Below are 24,663 nucleotides of genomic sequence, written 5' to 3' on the forward strand. Positions count from 1 at the left end.
CTCTCCACACCCCTCTTCCGCGGAGCCTGTGCAGCCCGTCACTGCCAGGTTCCCGGGATCCAGGGACAACTTCCCCGGGAGAATGCAAGGCAGGTCTCAGGTTGGTGCAACGTCACACTGGCCTCTGCTGCCACAGGCCCGCCCCGCACACAGTGCCCCTCCCTCCACCCTGGCCTGAGTGCGCCAGAGCCCCCGAATCAGCGGCTCCTTTAACCCCGTCCTGTCTGAGCAAAAAGCAGACGCCCTCCAGCGACCTACACGCAGAGGCAGGGCCAAATCCAAAGCTGAGCCCCTGTGAGCTGTGAGAACAAAGAAGAGAAAGGGAAATCTCTCCCAGCAGCCTCAGAAACAGCGGATTAAAGCTCCACAATGAACTTGATGTACCCTGCATCCGTGGAATACATGAATAGACAACGAGTCATCCCAAATTGAGGAGGTGGGCTTCGAGAGCAAGATCTATGATTTTTTCCCCCTTTTCCTCTTTTTGTGAATGTGTATGTGTATGTTTCTGTGTGAGATCTTGTCTGTATAGTTTTGCTTCCACCATTTGTCCTAGGGTTCTATCTGTCCATGGTTTTTCTTTTTAATTTTTATCTTAATAATCAATTTTAATTTTAATAACGTTATTATACTTTACCTTCGTTCTTTCTTTCTTTCTTTCCTTCCTTCCTTCCCTCCTTTAGACAATGAATCAGCTCAAATTGAGGAGGTGGTCTCTGAGAGCAAGATTTATGATTTTTTCCCCTTTACCTCTTTTTGTGAGGGTGTATGTGTATGCCTCTGTGTAAGATTTTGTCTGTATAGCTTTGCTACCAACATTTGTCCTAAGGTTCTATCCGTCCTTTTTTTTTTTTTTTCTAAATAAGTATTTTTATTATACTTTATTTTATTTTACTGTATGTTCTTTCTTTCTGTCTTTTTTCCTTCTTTCCCTCCTTCCTTCCTTCCTCCCCCCCTCCCTCCCTCCTTTCTTTCCTTGTTGCCTTCTTTCCTTTTTGCTTTTCTTTCTTTCTTTCTTCCTTCCTTCCTTCCATCCTTCCTTCCCTCCTTTCTTTCTTTCTTTCTTCATAATTCTACTAATCTCTCTACTTTATCTACCTTTTATTCTGAGCCATGTGGATGAAAGGCTCTTGGTGCTCCACACAGGAGTCAGGGCTCTGCCTCTGAGGTAGGAGAGCCAATATCAGGACACTGGTCAACAAGAGACCTCCCAGCTCCACATAATATCAAATGGCGAAAATCTCCCAGAGACCTCCATCTTAACACCAGCACCGAGCTTCACTCAATGACCAGCAAGCTACAGTGCTGGACATCCTATGCCAAACAACTAGAAAAACAGGAACACAACCCCAACCATTAGCAGAGAGGCTGCCTAAAATCATAATAAGGCCACAGACACCCCAAAACACACCACCAGACGTGAACCTGCCTACTAGAGAGACAAGATCCAGCCTCATCCACCACAACACAGGCACTAGTCCCCTCCACCAGGAAGCCTAACAAGCCACTGAACCAACCATAGCCACTGGAGACAGACATCAAAAACAGCAGGAACTACGAACCTGCAGCCTGCAAAAAGGAGACCCCAAACACAGTAAGATAAGCAAAATGAGAAACAGAAAAACAAAGCAGATGAAGGAGCAAGATAAAAATGCACCAGACCTAACAAATGAAGAGGAAATAGGCAGTCTACCTGAAAAAGAATTCAGAATAATGATAGTAAGGATGATCCGAAATCTTGGAAATAGAATGGACAAAATGCAAGAAACAGTTAACAAGGACCTAGAAGCAATAAAGAAACAAGCAATGATGAACAACACAATAAATGAAATTAAAAGTACTCTAGATGGGATCAATAGCAGAATAACTGAGGCAGAAGAACGGATAAGTGACCTGGAAGATAAAATAGTGGAAATAATTACTGCAGAGCAGAATAAAGACAAAAGAATGAAAAGAACTGAGGACAGTCTCAGAGACCTCTGGGACAATATTAATCACACCAACATTCGAATAATAGGGGTTCCAGAAGAAGAAGAGAAAAAGAAAGGGACTGAGAAAATATTTGAAGAGATTATAGTTGAAAACTTCCCTAATATGGGAAAGGAAATAGTTAATCAAGTGCAGGAAGTACAGAGTGTCCCATATAGAATAAATCCAAGGAGAAATATGCCAAGACATATAATAATCAAACTGTCAAAAATTAAATACAAAGAAAGCATATTAAAAGCAGCAAGGGAAAAACAACAGATAACACACAAGGGAATCCCCATAAGGTTAACAGCTGATCTCTCAGCAGAAACCCTACAAGCCAGAAGGGAGTGGCAGGACATACTGAAAGTGATGAAGGAGAAAAACCTGCAACCAAGACTACTCTACCCAGTGAGGATCTCATTCAGATTTGATGGAGAAATTAAAACCTTTACAGACAAGCAAAAGCTGAGAGAGTTCAGCACCACCAAACCAGCTTTACAACAAATGCTAAAGGAATTTCTCTAGACAAGAAACACAAGAGAAGGAAAAGACCTATAATAACGAACCCAAAACAATTTAAAAAATGGGAATAGGAACATACATATTGATAATTACCTTAAATGTAAATGGACTAAATGCTTCCACCAAAAGACACGGATTAGCTGAATGGATACAAAAACAAGACCCTTATATATGCTGTCTACAAGAGACCCACTTCAGACCTAGAGACACATACAGACTGAAAGTAAGGGGATGGAAAAAGATATTCCATGCAAATGGAAACCAAAAGAAAGCTGGAGAAGCAATTCTCATATCAGACAAAATAGACTTTAAAATAAGGACTATTAAAAGAGACAAAGAAGGACACTACATAATGATCAAGGGATCAATCCAAGAAGAAGATATAAAAATTGTAAATATTTTTGCACCTAACATAGGAGCACCTCAATACATAAGGCAAATACTAACAGCCATAAAAGGGGAAATTGTCAGTAACACATTCATAGTAGGGGACTTTAACACCCCACTTTCACCCATGGACAGATCATCCAAAGTGAAAATAAATAAGGAAACACAAGCTTTAAATGATACATTAAACAAGATGGACTTAATTGATATTTATTGGACACTCCATCCCAAAAAAACAGAATACACATTTTTCTCAAGTGCTCATGGAACATTCTCCAGGATAGATCATATCTTGGGGCACAAATCTAGCCTCGGTAAATTTAAGATAATTGAAGTGTATCAAGTATCTTTTCTGACCACAACGCCATGAGACTAGATATCAATTACAGGAAAAGATCTGTAAAAAATACAAACACATGGAGGCTAAACAATACACTACTTAATAATGAAGTGATCACTGAAGAAATCAAAGAGGAAATCAAAAAATACCTAGAAACAAATGACAATGGAGACACAACGACCCAAAACCTGTGGGATGCAGCAAAAGCAGTTCTAAGGGGGAAGTTTATAGCAATACAAGCCCACCTTAAGAAGCAGGAAACATCTAGAATAAACAACCTAACCTTGCACCTCAAGCAATTAGAGAAAGAAGAACAAAAAAACCCCAAAGCTAGCAGAAGGAAAGAAATCATAAAAATCAGATCAGAAATAAATGAAAAAGAAATGAAGGAAACAATAGCAAAGATCAATGAAACTAAAAGCTGGTTCTTTGAGAAGATAAACAAAATAGATAAACCACTAGCCAGACTCATCAAGAAAAAAAGGGAGAAGACTCAAATCAATAGAATTAGAAATGAAAAAGGAGAGGTAACAACTGACACTGCAGAAATAAAAGAGATCATGAGAGATTACTACAAGCAACTCTATGCCAATAAAATGGACAATCTGGAAGAAATGGACAAATTCTTAGAAATGCACAACCTGCCAAGACTGAATCAGGAAGAAATAGAAAATATGAACAGACCAATCACAAGCACTGAAATTGAAACTGTGATTAAAAATTTTCCAACAAACAAAAGATTAGGACCAGATGTCTTCACAGGCGAATTCTATCAAACATTTAGAGAAGAGCTAACACCTATCCTTCTCAAACTCTTCCAAAATATAACAGAGGGAGGAACACTCCCAAACTCATTCTACGAGGCCACCATCACCTTGATACCAAAACCAGGCAAGGATGTCACAAAGAAAGAAAACTACAGACCAATATCACTGATGAACATAGATGCAAAAATCCTCAACAAAATACTAGCAAACAGAATCCAACAGCACATTAAAAGGATCATACACCATGTTCAAGTGGGGTTTATTCCAGGAATGTAAGGATTCTTCAATATACGCAAATCTATCAATGTGATAAACCATATTAACAAATTGAAGGAGAAAAACCATATGATAATCTCAATAGATGCAGAGAAAGCTTTTGACAAGATTCAACACCCATTTATGATAAAAACCCTGCAGAAAGCAGGCATAGAGGGAACCTTCCTCAACATAATAAAGGTCATATATGACAAGCCCACAGCCAACATCATCCTCAATGGTGAAAAACTGAAAGCATTTCCACTAAGATCAGGAACAAGACAAGGTTGCCCACTCTCATCACTCTTATTCAACATAGTTTTGGAAGTTTTAGCCACAGCAATCAGAGAAGAAAAGGAAATAAAAAGAATCAAAATCAGAAAAGAAGTAAAGCTGTCACTGTTTGCAGATGACATGTTACTCTACATAGAGAATCCTAAAGATGCTACCAGAAAACTACTAGAGCTAATCAATGAATTTGGTAAAGTAGCAGGATACAAAATTTATGCACAGAAATCTCTGGCATTCCTATATACTAATGATGAAAAATCTGAAATTGAAGTCAAGAAAACACTTCCATTTACCATTGCAAGAAAAAGAATAAAATATCTAGGAATAAACCTACCTAAGGAGACAAAAGACATGTATGCCGAAAATTATAAGACACTGATGAAAAAAATTAAAGATGATACAAATAGATGGAGAGCTATACCATGTTCTTGGATTGGAAGAATCAACATTGTGAAAATGACTCTACTACACAAAGCAATCTATAGATTCAATGCAATCCCTATCAAACTATCACTGGCATTTTTCACAGAACTAGAACAAAATATTTCGCAATTTGTATGGAAACACAAAAGACCCCAAATAGCCAAAGCAATCTTGAGAAGAAAAAAGGGAGCTGGAGGAATCAGGCTCCCTGACTTCAGACTATACTACAAAGCTACAGTAATCAAGACAGTATGGTACTGGCACAAAACCAGAAAGATAGATCAATGGAACAGGATAGAAAACCCAGAGATAAACCCACGCACATATGGACACCTTATCTTTGATAAAGGTGGCAGGAATGTACAGTGGAGAAAGGACAGCCTCTTCAATAAGTGGTGCTGTGAAAACTGGACAGGTACATGTAAAAGAATGAAATTAGCACACTGCCTAACACCATACACACACAAGAAAACTCCAAATGGATTAAAGACCTAAATGTAAGACCAGACACTATAACACTCTTAGAGGAAAACATAGGAAAAACACTCTTTGACATAAACCACAGCAAGATCTTTTTTGACCCACCTCCTAGAGTAACGGAAATAAAAAGAAAAATGAACAAATGGGACTTAATTAAACTTAAAAGCTTTTGCACAGCAAAGGAAGCCATAAACAAGAGAAAAAGACAACCCTCAGAATGGGAGAAAATATTTGCAAATGGATTAATCTCCAAAATATAAAAAGAGTTCATGCAGCTCATTATCAAATAAACAAAAAATCCAATTAAAAAATGGGTAGAAGACCTAAATAGACATTTCACGAAGGAAGACACACAGATGGCCATGAGGCACATGGAAAGATGCTCAACATCACTAATTATTAGAGAAATGCAAATCAAAGCTACAATGAGGTATCACCTCACACCAGTCAGAATGTATATTATCAAAAAATCTAGAAATAATAAATGCTGGAAAGCGTGTGGTGAAAAGGGAACCTTCCTGCACTGTTGGTGGGAATGTAAATTGATACAACCACTATGAAAAGCAGCATGGAGGTTCCTTCAAAAACTGAAAATAGAACTACCATATGACCCAGGAATCCCACTACTGGGCATATACCCTGAGAAAACCATAATTCAAAGAATGATATGCACCACAATGTTCATTGCAGCACTATTTACAATAACCAGGACATGGAACCAACCTAAATGTCCATTGAAAGATGAATGGATAAAGAAGATGTGGCACATATGTACAATGGAATATTACTCAGCCATAAAAAGAAACAAAATTGAGTTATTTGTAGTGTGGTGGATGGACCTAGAATCTGTCATACAGAGTGAAGTAAGTCAGAAAGAGAAAAACAAATATGGTATTCTAATACATATATATGGAATCTAAAAAGAAAAAAAAATGGTACTGGTGAACCTAATTGCAGGGCAGGAATAAAGATGTAGACATAGAGAGTGGACTTGAGGACTCGGGGTGGGAGGGGGAAGCTGTGACAAAATGAAAGTAGAATCGACCTATATACATTATGGAATATAAAAGAGTTAGCTAGTGGGAAGTGGCAGCATAGCACAGGGAGATCAGCTCTGTGTTTTGCGATGACCTAGAGGGGTGGGATAAGGAGGATGGGAGGGAGGCTCAAGAGAGAAGGAATATAGGGACATATATATGCACATGGCTGATTCACTTTGGTACAACAGAAACAAACACAGTATTGTGAAGTAATTATACTCCAATAAAGATTTATTAAAAAAATAAATAAATTGGAACTGCACTTGAGTAAATTATAAATCATTGAATTCTGGCAAGTAGTGTATTAAATAGTTTCACAGAAAATTGGGACGTTTGGACTAACTTGAGAAATTTTTGACTTATGAATGGTTCTTATTTACTTTTATTTGTCCTATAGTAAAAACATACTAGAATGGTGATAATAATAGCACTAAGAATGGACTGTTAAGAGATTTCTGGTGATTTTCTTTTTTTTCTGTACACAGGCCTCTCATTGTTGTGGCCTCCTCTGTTGCGGAGCACAGGCTCTGGACGCGCAGGCTCAGAGGCCATGGCTCACGGGCCCAGCCGCTCCACGGCATGTGGGATCTTCCCGGACCAGGGCACGAACCCGCGTCTGCTGCATTGGCAGGTGGACTCTCAACCACTGCGCCACCAGGGAAGCCCCTCTGGTGATCTTTGATTGAACACTTGAAACATTTTAATTTACCATTTCTCATGAACTCCATGAATATTTTAAGTAATAATTTGAATTTGTTAAGTAATATTTCCATTCTCATGGTAGTTTATCAAAGACCTATGAGATCTCAATTTTTAACTTTAGATTGCTATGACATAATGTGTGGGACTTGTAACTTGATATAAGTTGATAAAATTTGAACCAATAGCAAATAAATTCAATATATTAGTTTAAAATATGTCTTGAACCTGATGGTAATTTTTGTCAGACTTTTTAAATGAGTAACGTATTTGGAAAAGCTTGTATAAATACAAGAGGGGTAGATTAGTATGTAAGGTTCAGTGGATGTTTAAGTTTAGTAAATCATATTATAATTTTTTAGGGCCTTATAATAATAGATATTTTTCAAAGACATATGTATTTGATTACTTTTCAAGTTACACAGTCACAGTTGTACACACACACACATGCACACATACACACAGTTATCCACTTTCTCAATTGTTAGAATGAGAAAGGCAATCTTTAAAGTTTTTTTAACTCACCAGGCACATGTATCAGCACAGCAGCCAGTTTGGCAGCTATAGAAATACAATTATGCAAATTAGATGTGTGTTCCCTGAAGAGGCCTAATAGGAAGATTGACCTATATACAGCTTAATTTGTTCTCATGCTTCCTCTTTATTGTCTTCCAGCTGCACAAGAAATTAAAACTTGTTAAATTGTATTGCTCCCCAATTATATATCAAAGGTGCTCTGTCCTTCCATGACAAAACCAATCAATCAGGTTTTTTAAATACTATTTCTCTCTGTTAATTTATCCATGGTGCTGGAATATTTTTTTTAAACCCACATTTGTTTATTTATTTATTTTTGCCTGTGTTGGGTCTTCGTTTCTGTGTGAGGGCTTTCTCTAGTTGTGGCAAGCGGGGGCCACTCTTCATCGCGGTGCGCTAGCCTCTCACTGTTGCAGCCTCTCTTGTTGCGGAGCACAGGTTCCAGACGCGCAGGCTCAGTAGTTGTGGCTCACGGGCCTAGTTACTCTGCGGCATGTGGTATCCTCCCAGACAAGGGCTTGAACCCGTGTCCCCTGCATTAGCAGGCAGATTCTCAACCACTGTTCCACCAGGGAAGCCCATGTGCTGGAAGATTTTAAACAATGTGTATGAAGCACCTTTTAAAATCAACATATCACTTAAGAACTGATGACAGTGAGTTTTAAGTTGTGTGGTTGAGAGATTGCAGAATATCTGGGTTATGCATGGAAACAATTTATTCTCTATTGTTTTTGATAATCTGTGTAAAATGTCTCTTATTTGGAAATATGTTCTTTTCCAGGTAGGTAAGTATATGTGCAAATAGCCATTTGGGCCTTGCACTAGTTTGGATTTTGTTACCACTAAAAACCTTCATAATAAATTAGGTTTCAGTTTGTTAAGCAGACCAAAGCTTAGTGAAAACGGAGAATACCTTGGCTTCATGGCAATCATGAAAACAGCTTTCTGACTTCTCCAACAGAGAAGACATATGTCTTCTTTAACTTTTTCATTAACTTTTTTAAATTATGCTGCTTAGCTAATATTTCTGTGTACATGATATTTATGTTTCTAATGCAGTTGTTTCAAAAAAGAATTTTGGAAATAGACACACTTTGAGTACTTTTAAATACTCTTCACCTCACTACAATTTTGGAAACTTTAATATTTGTTGAGGAATGGGTCTTGTATTCTGGGATTTGACTGACCCGTGACAGGATTTCTTATAAGGTCTCTTCCCCATGCACACTGATAAAAACAAACAAACAAACAAACAAAACTGGGTTGAAAGATGTCCTTGATCTACTGTTTGCTGACTTAATTGTTATGATACAGAGTGAATATAATTAGAAAATATGTAGCTTGTACCATGACCTACTGATGATGGTAGGTCAGTGCTTCCCAATGATAGCAAGGACAGTATCCTTGCTGAACACTGTGGCAAATGGCTAATCCTCCGTGTCCAGAGACTGCTGGTCCAGGGCTCCATACTCTACTCAACGATAATAAGGGCTAAGAGAATCAATGTCCCAGCATACTCAGAGTTCTTATGGGGAATAGGAAGATTTGTGCTATATATTAGGAAGATCAGTATCCTGTTGCCAACCTTAAAGTTGGAACACTAATAGGTCTAGTAAGGGAAATCTTTTTTAGGAATAATCATGTCTTACAACCAGTCAAGTTGTTTTCACTTGGGAGAATAACCAAGTTATTTAGGCACAAATGGTGCTCTTCCACAAAATTGTCATCACCTCACCCTCCAAGAGGCTCCACAATTCTCAGTTATTTTAAAACGGATTTCCAAACAACCAAAATCTATATATTACAACAAATAGTCTTATTTTGTTGATTTGCTTTATATGAGTAACATAATAAATGGGTTGTCCCCAGGCTACATTCAAAGGACTGAAATAACCATCCTAATGAGATCAACCCATTTGGCCATAAGTAAATTGCTCAGCATTCGACAACTAGGTGGCCTAAAACACTGAAATGAAGGTCAAATTTATTGGAATCATGCTTTAATAATCACAGAGTATTCCTTTAACATCACATCTAGTGCCACCTGAAGCATCAACTCAATTTTTTTCTAGTCATGCTCTTAACAAATGAGAGTTTAATATTAAACACACTGTTTGAATAAATATATTCTTTGGATACTAATTCCAGAGTAAGCCTTTTCCCTCATGAAACATTAGATCTATTAATTACTGTCCTTGCTAAACAGTGATTGTTTCTGAAAGTGATATTATTTTTAACATGTATTATTTTCCTATTGAGTCAATGTTATACACCTTCTGCCAAAAATATAACTGAAGAACAAGATTAAAGATTAATTCAACAGGTCTTTCATGGACTTGTTGACTTTTTGTTAGTTTCTGTGGCTATCTGGTATAAGTCCAAAAACTCCAATAATAACTCCTGGTTAAAAACAACAACAACAACAACAGCAACAAGAATAACACATCTTCCTGAGTGGCTCACTGGTGTTTAGAATTCTAGTTATGGATTCACTTTTTTGTTTCAATGATATTTAATTAGGTATGTCCAATTTTATGTAAATGCATAGGCAATATGAATGTCAAATAACAAGTCTTATTTGGTTTATTTCACCTATTTGCATCTGTTTCTTAGATGAAGTACAGATAAGCATTTTGATAAAATGCTTTTCGTGTAGACTATTGGTTAAGAGTACACTCTTTGGAGTCAGACATAAGTCTGAAATGACCCATTACCACTTATTATTTGTGTATTGACTCACTGACTGTCTCTGAGTTGTGTGGATTAAATGTGATCTCACTCAAGACAGATACAAAAACCAAGCATTCTTTAGCTGACTCTGGCCACTTTCCAGTAGATTCAACTTACAGTAATTTCAAAAACAACTGTGTATTTGTGAGCATGGGACAAATTACATTTCTTGTCAGAATAAACTGAATAAGGGCTTTTGCAGTTCTCCTTAGAGGCAATAGTTTAATTGAAATGGTGCACGTTTTCTTTTTTTCTTGAAAAAAAGTGTGTGTGTGTGTGCGTGTGTGTACACATATATGCATAATGATCTAGAGAATGTTGGAAATATTTTAACATAAGAGAAATGTGTTAATGTAAAAAGGTAAAAAGTATAAAAGAAGATTTTTACATAACAGCATTACTCTGTACACTGAAAATTTTCTTTATTTGTATTTTAGACAAACTGTACTGGAAAAACTTTCCATAGTGGCTGTAATGGTGAAATAGACTCCTGACATTTGGCAGAACATTTGAAATATCACAGTTATTTTTCAGTATGAAATAACAGGTAAATATTTATATCTATTAAGCTATTCATATCTGAGATTGTCACCATCTCATGCCATGCCTCAGTCCTGTCAAAGTTCCATCAGCAAAAAGACATGGATTTCAAGAAGCAGCACGTAGGAGGATCAAAACTTTTGTTATGGTTAGACATATGCCCAACAATCATCATTACAGTAATTTAGGAACAGAATAAATGATTTTCATTGGAATTTTGCCATTAGGTTATGTAGGGAAAGCAAAGCACTAGTGGATCAATTATTATTGTGCAATGAATAGTATGTCTTTCACTAGGCACTGAAACACAGGTAGTTAGACATACTTCTAAAACTGACCTAACAGGTAGTTAGACATACTTCTAAAACTGGCCAGAAATATCTCCTTCAACTCAGCGATGATTAATGAGGTCTCATTAGAAAGCAAAAGTTCCCAAGATTCATGAAATCCTCTACATATGTTCACGTGATCACCACTTCTATGTAAATATTGCCTTCTTTTAAATATTTTATGACATATTTAATATATTAAGACTTCTCTAATTGTCATTAAAATATGATTTGACAAATACCATCAAACACTAATATAGTGTTATTCTTTGAAATAATTTCTAAAATATTTTAATTTCTTGACTAAGAAAAATAATGAGATTATGCAGGGAAGAGAACATATTATAGTCTAGTGCTAAAGCTTGTAAAAATGAATGGATCAAGTTAAATGAAACAGCATAGAAATTTAAAATAAATATATTGAACATTATGCCAGGTTCATTAGAACATGGCACAAATGGGGCCAAGTTTGCACATTTTAATTCCTCTTCATGGCAATTAGCTTTGCAAAAGTTAGAGGCTATACCCCAGACCCTGGAGTAGTTGCTTTGAAACATGCACCTTTGGTCATAACTAGAACTAGTTTAGCACTTCAGAAAAATTACAACAGTGAATGACCCAACATAATAGCACTCTACACTGCCTTACACAAAAGGAGTTTATCCTTTTAAAGTAGCAAAATACCACCATCATCTGAAGTTTTATTTTATAGTATATCTAAAAATGAGTTTTGTTTAGAAGCATTACAACAGAGTATTCTCACTAAAACAATACCTTATCCCCTGAAACCATGATAACATCCCTGAAATCACAATGAGAGGTCAAGGAAGTGACTTCCATCTTAAAAGGGCCCTGTGGTGAGAAAAGAATACACAGTAAGAGCTGTGTCTAACAGGACAATATTGAACATTTGATTTTACTAGGTAAAGTCAGAAGGAGCTTCTTCTCAAGTTTAGCAATGAGTTCATGGTTTTGAGAATACACTAGCTAGTTGAATTTCACTCAGCTAAAAATAATATGAAGGTTAAACTTCTATCATTCAGCTTATATTTACCCTTCCCAAGTATTACTTTAATCTTTACTTAAAATTTCCTGTAAATGATTGTGTTCTACAAAGAAAATATTTATTTTTTCCCAGTATCTAACTTGTTAAAGTAAATGTACATTTCTTTCCAGAATTTTATGTAAATTCTCCTCTTAGTATAAGAAGAGTTGACCATTTTTACTTGAGATTGGGAAAAGAGTTAAAATATAATTATGCAGAGGGATTTTTCTCAAACAATTCTTATTTTGGTACTATATATCTTAGTGGATATAGACCATGTCTTATTTAAGTCTGAACTCTCAGCACCTACCATATAGTACACATTAGTTCACATTTAAATTAAGGTAAAATAAAATATCTTTGATATATACAATGTAATTTATATATAGTATCATATATAGTGTATACTTATAGAGTATATACTATAAATATAGTCTATAGTATATAATTAATATAGTATAGTAAAACAGAAAGTGTACAGAAGTAGACCTGTTTACAAAATATTTTTAAGCCTTTACAATGTACTATCAACAACATATATTGCTTTTCTTCACATACATGTTGGGAAAAGTTATAGAGAAAAGTAGTTAGATTTAAGAACACTAGTTCTCTTGTTAAGTAATATGGTTTACCTAATTGGCATTATTGCTATTCCATAATTGTTAGACATAAAATGGACCAAGAAAATCTAATTAGCTCTTTAAACTCATTATATGCCACATTTAATCTTGTGCTTGTCACATTCAAATTTGTTTAAGTTTAGTAATATTCAAGTTCATGTATTTGTATTAAAGGCAACATGTGCTTAAGTATAATGAATATTTTAATCTCAGTAATTCATTATTTTTCTAACCATATTTAAATTTGTGTAGGTGAATAATTTATCTTTCCCATAAGATTTATGAGAAAGATTAATTCAAAGTAGCAGAAAATTGAGCCTTATCATTTATTTTTACATTTATTAATCAGTCATTAATTCAGTAATATCTCTGACAACTTAGTCTCTCTCATTTTAATGAAGAAAATGAATCCAACTGAAAAACAATACTTTACTCAATATACAGGGAAATATTTAATTTATTTCAATTTTTGATTATTTAATTTGAAACAACACATTGTTTACCAGTGAAATTAAATTCTCAAAATCTAGAAAAGCTTGATAATAACACTTAAAATCCAAGTGCAGGGAAATATTGATTGTGTAATTGATTCAACAATTGTGTAATTGATTGATATTCCATTAAAATTTGGCTAATAAGACTTTCTTGCCTTTTATCCTTATTTAATGTTTGTTCATACTCACATAAGACTTTCTATAGAGGGTTAGATCAATTATCTACAGTTCTAATTTTGCCAATTCTCTTTTTTATCACTGCTCAATCCTAAGGGAGAGGGGTGCCAGAAAATGAATGTGCATGGGTCAGTACAAATTTATTATCACTATGATAGCAAGTATTTAGAGACTATGTTTTTTCTGATGTGAACTGGTAGAAACTTTTCGTATATAATCGGCTGCAATGTTTCTTAAATGCTTTTCCCTCCTGTTTCAGTTTTTTTGTTTTCTTTGTCTTTTAATTTTAGAGTATGCCAAAATCACCTAAGGAGTTTGATGAAAATGTTAATTCCAGACCACAAATAATTTACTCTTTTGTAATTTAGAGTTTGAAGACTGCTCATGTGCATTGAGCATAATATAGTGTGTAAGAGTCTGAGTTCTGGCATTAGAGTATTTGTCTGGCTTCAAAGCTTGTCTTGCTACTTACGGGCTGTGTGATCTTGCTGAAGTTACTTAACCTTTCTAAGTCTTAATTTACTCATTGATAAAATGGGAATTGTAATAGTATCCACTTCACAGGGTTGAAATGAGAGAGTGTGTATGAAATACTAAGCATATAGCCTATCATATAATAAGCAATAAATACTAGTCATTATTAAGCACTAGATTATAAACACCACAAGGAACATAACTGTTTAATCACAAATGAATCTGCTCAGTGACTAGTAGAGTGTCTGGCATAGAGTGCACAGTTAATAGTTGTTGAATGAGTATACAAATGATGGCATATCCTCTTAATTTTAGACATTATCCCTCTTTTATCATGGCTGCATAATGCAACATTAAAAACTCACTTTTGTAACTTCTCTAAACACTGCAGTAAAAAAAGTTTGTATCTATTTCTGTGGTATATTGGTCAGAATAAACAAGGTTTTGCTATATTAACAACAACCACAAAATCTCAGTGGCTCAACAACAAGGCTTAATTCTCCCTCATGCCATATGTCCCATGTGGATTAGCAGGAACCTCTCCTTTCTAACCACTTAGGAAACCAGGGTGACAGAGGCTTCACTGTTTTGTAGATACAGTACCAAGAACAGATGGTCCTAACCATCAACACAAAAGAAAGAAAATGTATGGAATGGGAGAAAGTATTTGCAAAAGATGCAATTGACAAGGGGTTGATATCCAAAGTATGCAAATGACTTATATAACTGAATATCAAAAAAAACAACAACCCAATCAAAAAATGGGCAGAAGATCTAAATAGACATTTTCCAAAGAAGATATACAGATGGCTAACAGGTACATGAAAAGGTGCTCAGTATCGTTAATTATTAAAGAAATGCAAATCAAAGCCACAATGAGGTATCACCTCACACCTGTCAGAATGGCTATCATAAAAAAATCTACAGATAATAAATGCTGCAGAGGATGTGGAGAAAATGTAACCTTCCTACACTGTTGGTGAGAATGTAAATTGTTGCAGCCACTGTGGAAAAGAGTATGGAGGTTCCTTAAAGAACTAAAAATAGAACTACCATAAGATTCAGCAATTCTACTCCTGGGTATATATCCAGAAAAAACAAAAACTCTAATTTGAAAAGATACATGCATCCCAGTGTTCATATCAGTACTACTTACAATAGCCAAGACATGGAAGAAACCCAAGTGCCCATCAACAGATGACTGGCTGAGGAAGATGTGGTATATATATATATATACAATGGAATATTACCCAGCCATAAAAAGAATGAAATAATGCCATTTGCAGCAACATGGATGGACCTAGAGAATATTATGCTGAGTGAAATAAGTCAGACAGAGAAAGACAAATACTGTATGCTATCACTCGTATGTGGAATATAAAAAATTAATGCAAATGAATGTATATACAAAACAGAAACAGACTTGCAGACATAGAAAACAAACTTATGGTTACCAAAAGGTAGAGGGAGAAGGGGAGGAACAAATTGTGGTATGGGATTAACAGATACAAACTACTATACATAAAATAGATAAGCGACAAAGATTTACTATATAGCACAGGGAATTATACACAATATCTTGTACTAACCTATAATGGAATATAAAAAAAAATGAATCACTATGTTGTATACCTGAAACTAACACAGAATTATAAATCAACTATACTTCAATATACAAAAAAAGAAAAAGAACACATGGCCCTCCCATTTTCTCAGCTGCTGTGGTAGGGGCAGAAAAATCTGGAGTTCTGTATGGGGAAATACATTATTTGGTAAGTAAGTAACACACATCTCTGTGATTACATGTGACTTCCCCTCAGAAACTATTGGCTGAAAATAGACACCTGCTGAATAATTGAAGAGGAGAGGGAAATGTAATTCCTCAGAGGGCTTGGAGGGAAAGGAAAACTAGTGATGCATGAGAAGTCAGAAATGTTTACCACAGAGGAGAAGTTTTGTGCACATTTTCAAAGATAATTTGTCTTTTGCATATCAAAATCACACTTGTAGTCAATGGAGGCTGTATCTTTATTCATTTTTTTCTGTGATATTTGTTAGGTGGCTCTACTTATTGTAAAACACTATCACTGAATACACCAACACTTTGAATATCCATTTGTTTGATATTTTAAAAATGTTGGAAAATATACGTACAATAAAATTTACAATTTTAACCATTTTCAAGTACAGTTCAGTGGAATTAAGTATATTCACTTTATTGTGCAACTATCACCACTATCCATCTCTTGAACTTTTTTCATCTTCCCAAATTGAAACTCCATACCCATTAAACAATAACTCCCAATATCTCCAACCTGTCCCTGGGAATCATGATTCTACATTCAGTTTCTATGAGTTTATCTACTCTAGATAACTCATATAAGTGAAATCATCCAGTATTTGTCCTTTTGTGACTAGCTTATTTCACTTAACAAAATGTTTTCAAAGTTTATTGTTGTTGCAGCATATGGCAGAATTTCTTTCCTTTCTAAGTCTGAATAATATTCCACTGTATACATGTATGTATGCATATACCACGTTTTGTTTATCCACTCATCCATCAATGCACTGTTGGGTTGCTTCCACCTTTTGGCTATTGTGATTAATGCAACTATGAACATGGGTGTACAAATATCTGTCGGAGTTCCTGCTTTCAATTATTTCAGCTATATCCTCTGAGCCTTGGCAACAGCTTGGAGTGAAGGCTTAAAGTCTTAAGTCTTTTCTGGGCATCTGTCCTCCCTGGGACTATATATGTGCTTCCCCCATCCCACTCCACCCCCAATTTCTTCCATATTCAAGACTGCTTCTAAATTTTCTAAAGAATCTAATCACATTTTCTTTGAAGGGCCTTAGATGTTCTATTACATTTCTCTACTGTAATCTCTTGCCCCTAAACATCCTCAGGCCTGCCGTTCCCTTGCAGCTTTTACATGCAATAGTGGGTTCCATCACCCTGAGAACTAAACTATGCCACCATTCCCCGTGTAAGCTCTGAGTTAGCCCAGACAGAGACAAATCATTCAGTTAGCTTACATGCATGTTAGAATGTTATAACTATGTTCTACTTTGCTCCTTATGGCCTAAGGGAAAAAAATCAGGAATTGGGCTACATCGTCCTGGCTGCACTGTGCCAGGAAAGGCATGGGGCAAAGGTGAGTAAAAATGCCACAAAAGCAGTTTTGAGTATGACTTTTTCTTGATTTGGTATTTCCCTGGTTGCTGTAGATCTTTGAGTAGTTCCCGGAGCTCCTGCAAAGTTATTTTAATCAGTCTATAGTTTTGTTTGTTTGTTTCTTTTAACATTTCTGTGGAGGAATGAGGGCCTGGAGCTTCCAAATCTGCCATCTTGCTGATGTCTGAATATCCATTTTCAAATTTATCACTCAAGTGATATCTTGTAAAACAGTCACTGAGGCTTGACAATAGCAATCCTAAATTATTCTGCATAAGTTGATAGAAAAACATTGTTCATAAAACCTATTATACAAGAAATTAAAGATCAATCTTTAACACATTGGCAATTATTAAATTCTGCACACAGCCTGTGATTGGTAGTACCTGCCCAGAATTTCATTTCTTTTCACTTGGTAATTACAGCTGAGTGACATGGTAGCTTTCTCTCAAGTCTTTTCCCTTTACATCATGGCTGCTTTTGCAGGCCTTCTTACTCTTTAAGATAATCTGATCTTTACCAGCCAAGTGAAATGAACTTGCAGTCTGGCAACAAAAGAAAAAGTTAAGAGGTTCTAGTATACTTGCTATGTCAAAACCTTCTCTTCCTTTACTAATTTTTAATTTTTCTATTTTTTCACTGTAACAAATTTATTGCATGAGAACCTCTCAGCAATATAAACTTCATGGACCTTGGATTTTATCACTTCTCTTATTTTAGTGGCTCTCTCTTTTACAATTACTGTCTTGTTAGCTTTTCTTAAGATAAGATAGAGCCTAATTTCTGCAGTTTTGGGGGGTTCTATGTTGCTCTTCTTACTGCTGTGTTCCTCATCTAATGATATCTTCCTCTTATCTTGGAACTATGGTAAAAACTATTTGTTGTCAGCAACTACCACTTTATTGTTGTTTGTCTTGTTTTCATTGATTTACCCATGTCTCATGTTGTCACATACACTGTATGTGAAGATTTTTTTAAAATTTTCTATATTATCCAGCACACTATTATGACTATTGCAATGAACCACTTATATTTATTTTTTCTTTTATTTATTAATTTTTTATTTTGGTCCTTTGCACACTCTTTCCAAATGTTTTTATTTATTTAATCAATTAATTTATTTTATTTTTTTACTTTATTTTCTATTGAAGTTACTTGATTTACAATATTATATTAATTTCAGGTGTACCACATAGTGATTCATAATTTTTATAGATTATACTCCATTAAAAGTTATTACAGGATAATGGCTAATTCCTTGTCCTATATAATATATCCTTGTTGATTATCTACTTTATACATAATAGTCTATATCTCTTAATACCATACCTCTAATTTGTCACTTCTTCCTTTTGACTAAACATTGGTAACCACTAGTTTGTTTTCTATATCTGTGAGTCTGTTTCTGTTTTGCATCTACATTCATTTGTATTATTTTTTTAGATTCGACATATAAGTGATATCATACAGTATTTGTTTTTCACTGTCTGACCTATTTCACTAAATATAATATCCTCTAGGTCCATCCACGTTACTGCAATTGACATTCTTTCATTTATTTTTATGGTTGAGTAATATTCTATTTTATATATATATATATAAACTATTGGCTATTATAAATAGTGCTGCTATGAACATTGGGGGAAGATGTATCTTTTTGAATTAGTGTTTTCGTTTTTTTTCTGGATATATGTCCAAGAGTGGAATTGGTGGATCATATGGTAGGTCTATTTTTAATTTTTTAAGGAACCTCCATACTGTTTTCCACAGTGTCTACACTGATTTACATTCTCCCAAACAGTGTACAAGGCTTCCATTTTCCCTACACCCTCTGCAGAATTTATTATTTGCAGACTTTTTGATGATAGCCATTAATAGGTGTGGGGTGACACTTCATTTTTGATTTGCATTTCTCTAATAATTAGAGATGTTGAGCATCTTTTCATGTACCTGTTAGCCATCTATATATCTTCTTTGGAAAAAATGTCTATTCAGGTCCTCTGCCTATTTTTTTTGTTTGGATTGTTTGCTTTTTATGACATTGAGCTGTATGAGCTGTTTATATATTTTGGATATTAATTACTTGTTGGTCATGTCATTTGCAAATAATTCCTGCCATACCATAGGTTTTCCTTTTGCTCTGTCAAGGGTTTCCTTTGCTTTGCAAAAGTTTTTTTTTTTTTATTTTTTTTAAGATGTTGGTGGTAGGAGTTTATTAATTTTATTTGTTTATTTTTGCTGTGTTGGGTCTTTGTTTCTGTGCGAGGGCTTTCTCTAGTTGTGGCAAGTGGGGGCTACTCTTCATTGTGGTGCACAGGCCTCTCACTATCGCAGCCTCTCCTGTTGTGGAGCACAGGCTCCAGACGCACAGGCTCAGTAGTTGTGGCCCATGGGCCCAGTTGCTCCGCGGCACATTGGATCGTCCCAGACCAGGGCTCAAACCCGTGTCCCCTGCATTAGCAGGCAGATTCCCAACCACTGCACCACCAGGAAAGCCCACAAAAGTTTTAAAGTTTAATTAGGTCCCATTTGTTTATTTTTGCATTTATATTTTTTGTCTTAGGAGACAGATCCAAAATAAATTGGTGTAATTTATGTCAAAGTTTGTTCTGCCTATGTTCACTTCTAGGAGTTTTATGGTGTCATGTCTTACATTTAGTTCTTTAATCCATTTTGAGTTTATTTTTGTATATGGTGTCAGGAAATGCTGTAATCTCATTGTTTCACATGTAGTTTTCCCAGGACCACTTATGGAAGAGACTGTTGTTTCTCCATGTACATTCTTGCCTTGTTTGTCATAGAATAATTGACCATATAAGTGTGGCTTCATTTCTGGGCTCTCTATTCTGCTTCATTGATCTATGTGTCTGTGTTGGTGCCAGTACCATGCTGTTTTGAAGACTGTAGCTTTGTAGAATAGTCTGAAGTCTAGAAGGGAGATACCTCCAGCTTTTTTTTTGTTTTTTTCTCAAGATTGCTTTGACAATTCAGGGTTCTTTGTGATTCCATATAAATTTTAGAATTATCTGTTCTAGTTCTGTGAAAAAATGTCATGTGTATTTCAATAGGTATTGCATTAAATCTGTAAATTGTTTTGGGTAGTATGGCCATTTTAACAACATTAATTCTTCCAATCCAAAAGCATGAAGTATCTTTCCATTTATTTGTACCATCTTCAATTTCCATCATCAGTGCTTTATAGTTTACAGAGTATAGGTCTTTATCCTACTTGGATAAGTTCATTTCTAGTTATTTTACTGTTACTAATGCAATTTTAAATAAGTTTTTTTAAAATTTTCTTTGTGATAATTTATTATTATTGTATAGAAGCACAACAGATTTCTGTATATTAGTGCCTAACAGGAAACACACCACACCTCTGTCTACACAATAGTCCCATGAGAGGGTGGTGAGAGCCACTGGACAGAGGGGAAGTTCCAGTTCACAACTGTATCCAGCTGTAGCCCTTCCACTCATAGCTCCATTCCCTATCAAGGAAGTAGTTGCCAACAAAACCTGAGGAAAGACTCAAATTACATGTAAGTCAAATCTAGCTCTCCCACCAAAGGCATTGGGCACACACAGCTGTTCTTACAGCTCCCATGTAAGAACAGCCCTTCAAGGTCACAATAGGTAACTGTTTTACTTGAAATCATATATTGCAGAGAAAGTTAAGCAATATAAAAAGGCAGAGAAACTGCTCTCAATTCGAAGAACAAAAGAAAAATCCTGAAAAAATATAATGAAACAGAAATAAACAATTCATCAGATAAACAATTCAAAGTATAGGTTATAAAAATGTTAACAGAAGTAGGGAAAATAATAAATCTACACAGTATTAATTTTAACAAAGAACTAGAAAACATTAAAAAAGAAACCCAAACAGAAATAAAGATTTCAAAAGCTGAAATATAAAAACACACTAGGCAGAATGAAAAGCAGACTAAGTGATACAGAAGAGTGCATACATGATCTGGAAGATAGAATAATGGAAATCACCCAATCAGAACAGCAGAAAGAAAAACGAAATTTAAAAAAAAATGTAGTAATCTAAGAGACCTCTGAGGTAACATTAAATATACCAACATTCACATTATAAGGGTACTAGAAGGAAAAGAGAGAGAAAAGGGAATCAAAAATATATTTGAAGAAATTATGGTTAGAAATGTTCCAAACATGAAGAAGGAAACAGATATCCAGACACAGGAAGCACATAGTCTCTCAAACAAGATGAACCCAAACAGACATACACCAAGACATATCATAATTAAAATGGCAAAGGTCAAAGATAAAGAGAGAATTCTAAGGCCAGAAAGAGAAAAACAAAGAGTCATATATGAGGGAATCTTCATCAGGCTATCAGCTGATTTTTCTGCAGAAATACTTTGCAGGCCAGAAGGGAGTGGCATAATATATTCAGTTTGCTGAAAGGGAAAAACATGCAACCTAGGATACTCTACCCAGCAAGATTATCCTTGAGAATGGAAGCAGAGATAAAGATCTTCCCAGATAAGCAAAAACTAAAAGAATTCATCAATACTGAAACTACCCTAAAAGAAATGCTGAGGAGTATTCTGTAAATGGAAAAGAAGTAAGAACACATAAGAAAGGGGAAATCCCTCTAAGAAAGACAAATATATAGTAAGAATTGAGGATCAACCACTTAAATATAACAGTACATAGATTAAAAGAAAAAAATGTAAAAGAAACTATAACTACAATGAACAGTTAAGGGATAAGAATGAAGATGCAAATATGAGTTTTATTTTTATAGACTCCATCCCATGATGGAGTCCTTTCCCCTGTCCTGGCTACCCTAGATCCAGTGCTGTGCTGTGTCATGTAGTGAACTGGTTCTGCATGTTCCCTTAGCTCAGGCTAGGGCACAGTGATGTGGTGGTGGGAAACTTGGCAGCCACTAGGGCATACCTCTATCTGCCTTTCCTTGGGGCTAGTCAGTGTGCATGCATGCCTCACAAGCATACTTCAGGGTTCTCCAGCCTTTCTATCAGTAGTCTTCCAACAAGCCAAGGGGGTTTGTCTCCTCTGTGTATGACACCAGGACTGGGATGACCACTAGGTGGCTCAACTTGCTCACTCCCCAGAGCAGGTGTCCAATCATGTAACCTCCCTTTTCCTCTGAGTTCTCTCCCAGGGAAAGATGTCCCGACTCGCTCACTTTTCTTCCCTTTCTACCCTATTACATGTGTATTTTTCTTACAGCCTTGTTTGTACTGGTATCCTTCTGCCAGTTTCTGGTTAGTTTTCAGTGAGAATTGTTCCACATGTAGGTGTAATTTTCATGTGTTCATCGGGGGAGATGAGCTCCACATTCTCTTATTCGGCCATCTTCATCTCCAACCTCTTAACCATTGTTTATTGAAGTCATACAATGGGTGAGGCATTCTGCTTTGCACATTTTTCATTTATTATGTAGGCAAAACAAGTCAGGAGAGGCTAAGTGACTTGTCAAAAGGCAGTACCTGGATGGAAATCTAAGTCTAGCTGACCACACAGCTAGCGTTTTTAATCGATTTGCTGTGCTAGGTTTACTATAGGTACTCAAAGGTTTATTCTGTAAGTTATCTTATATAACCAACAAAAGAAACAACAAGCAGAAATCTCCACATTGAACTCAAGTTCCCTCAAATAACAAAATAAACACATAAGTGTAAAAGTCTAAAATTATTATGAGCATTTTTTTCTGTTTTAAATTGATTTTCATTGTAAAATTGAGATACAGAATGAAGAATAGTGCTTAGTAAGATCATCTGCTTTGGTCATTTTACTGGCTTGTCCCTTTCTTTACATTTTGGGGTGTGTGTATGTGCCTGTTCAGTTGATATCCACTATATCCAATCCTTCATAAGAAGTGTTTCATGGAAATAAATTAATATTTTCATAACATAAAATATAACTTTTGCTTCATTTAGTCCAGAGTTTTGGGACCTAGGATAATCTCTCCATCTCCTACAACTCATTTACAACCCTATGGTGCTACTGACTTGAAAATTGATGAAGAGAATTTATAAGGATATTTTATCACTTATTAATTATCTCATTATAATAGGGAAAATACATGAAAAAATACCTATTATACTATTAATTTACAGGAAACTTAGAAGACAAAGAAGCAGTTAAACCATACCATGGGAATGCAATAGGCAAAATCCATACTGTAGGACACTACAGAAAAAATAATCCAGTATCTTCAACTGCAAAGAGGAAAAAAAGGAGATAGAAGTCTATAGATTAAAAGAGAGTTAAAAGAAATATTAAAAATAGGTAAAACTGAGCTATAGTGTTTATGTATGAAAACTTGTTAGATAAGTGTATAAAGATAAATAACAAAGTGATTAATTGTTCAGGTTAGCAATTACCTTTAGGGGACAAAGCACTGGGAAGTACTTTTAGGGGGGTATGCTAGTTTTATAGTACTACTGCAACAAATTTCCACAAATTTGAGGCTTGGAATAAGATAAACTTATTATCTAAATTTCTGAAGGTTAGATCTCCAAAATGGGTCTTATGGAGCTAAAATCAAAGGATCAACAGTGTCATGCTCCCTCCAGAGGTTCTAAGAGAGAATCTGTTTCTTTCCCATTCCAGCTTCTAGAGGCAGCTGGCATTCCTTGGCTTGTGGCCCCTTTCTCTGTCTTCAAAGCCAGCGGTGCAGCATCTTCTCTTCTTTCTGAACTTCTGCCTCCCTCTTGTAAGGATCCTTGTGATTACATTGAGATTATCTAGGCTAAACCCTGAATTATTTTGGAAAATATCCCTTCCCATCTCAAGATCCTTAATGTCATCACATCTGAAAATCCCTTTTGCCATGTAACTTACCATATTTATAGGCTCTGAGGATTAGAATATGAACCTTTTTAGGGAGATGAGGAGCATTATTCAGCCAACCACAGTGGCTAATAAAATTCTGTATCTTGACCTGGTTGGTGTTTATGAGTATGTCAGAATTGGAAGATATATCAACACATACACACACACACACAGACACACACACACACACAGAGCATACCCAATTAAATTTGAATTTCAAATTTCAAATAATATATCATTTTTTGTATGAATATGTCTGATGCAATATTTGGTATATAATTTTCGTTAAAAAATGTGACTCATTGTTCATCTGGAATTCAAATTTAAATGGGTGTCATGACCTGAATGGGAAGGAAGTCCAAAAGGGAGGGGATATATGTATATATATGGCTGATTCATTTTGCTGTACAGTAGAAACTAATACAAAATTGTAAAGCAACTCTATTCCAATAAAAATTAATTTAAAAAATTTTAAATGGGAGTCTCATATCTTTATGTCAATACTGCTTAAAATAATTAAGGTGGACATTTGTTTT

Source organism: Stenella coeruleoalba (genome assembly GCF_951394435.1).
Source record: "Stenella coeruleoalba genome assembly, chromosome: X".
NCBI classification, from domain to species: Eukaryota; Metazoa; Chordata; class Mammalia; order Artiodactyla; family Delphinidae; genus Stenella; species Stenella coeruleoalba.